Source organism: Empidonax traillii, unplaced genomic scaffold (assembly GCF_003031625.1).
Source record: "Empidonax traillii isolate 1590-97213 ecotype Southwest subspecies unplaced genomic scaffold, ASM303162v1 scaffold1792:size60678, whole genome shotgun sequence".
NCBI classification, from domain to species: domain Eukaryota; kingdom Metazoa; phylum Chordata; class Aves; order Passeriformes; family Tyrannidae; genus Empidonax; species Empidonax traillii.
In genome coordinates this window covers 48,905-49,598 of record NW_020956985.1, presented here as the reverse complement: position 1 = coordinate 49,598, position 694 = coordinate 48,905, and positions in this window count along the sequence as shown.

Below are 694 nucleotides of genomic sequence, written 5' to 3'. Positions count from 1 at the left end.
TGAGATACAACCAGCAAGAAATTAACACAAAAAAAAAAGAAAAAAACATGGAAAACGGGTCCAACCTGAACAGTCCAGAAGTTGCTCCCTGCCCTGAGACTCCTCTCACACCTTTAAGCAGCAGGCAAAGAGCTCGCAGGCACCTCCCAGTCCTGATGTCCTGTGTCAGGTGCTGAGATTTGTGGTCCAGAGGTGTTGTGGGCAGTAGTGACCCCCAAAGACTCCCTGAAGATCCCACTCTTAACTGAGCAGTTTAAAAGGCTCGGGAGCTGCAGAGCCTGCCTGGGAGCTCCCAGCCCTGCCAGCAGATGGGCTGCAGACAGCACAGGAATCGGGCTCTCTGGTTTCCGAGGCAGCGCAGAACCGCTCTCAGTGCCAGGAGCTGCAGCCACAGTCACACACCGGCTCTCGGGCTCGAGATGCCTCGGATTCCTCACAGAGCCGGGGAGGCTTCAGTGTGGCTCTGCGTATTCCTTGGGCTTGGAGGGAATACGGGCAATAAAACCCCCAACAATAACCTAATGACATTCCAAGTGATTTTCAACATGAAAGCAATAGTCTGGTTTTTATTAAGTTATCACTTCATCATGTTCCCTGATTGCCTTCATTCATGCCTTAGTTGTCTACAGGCGCTATTAAAAAAAAAAAAAAAAAAAAAAAAAAAAAAAAAAAAAAAAAAAAAAAAAAAAAAAAA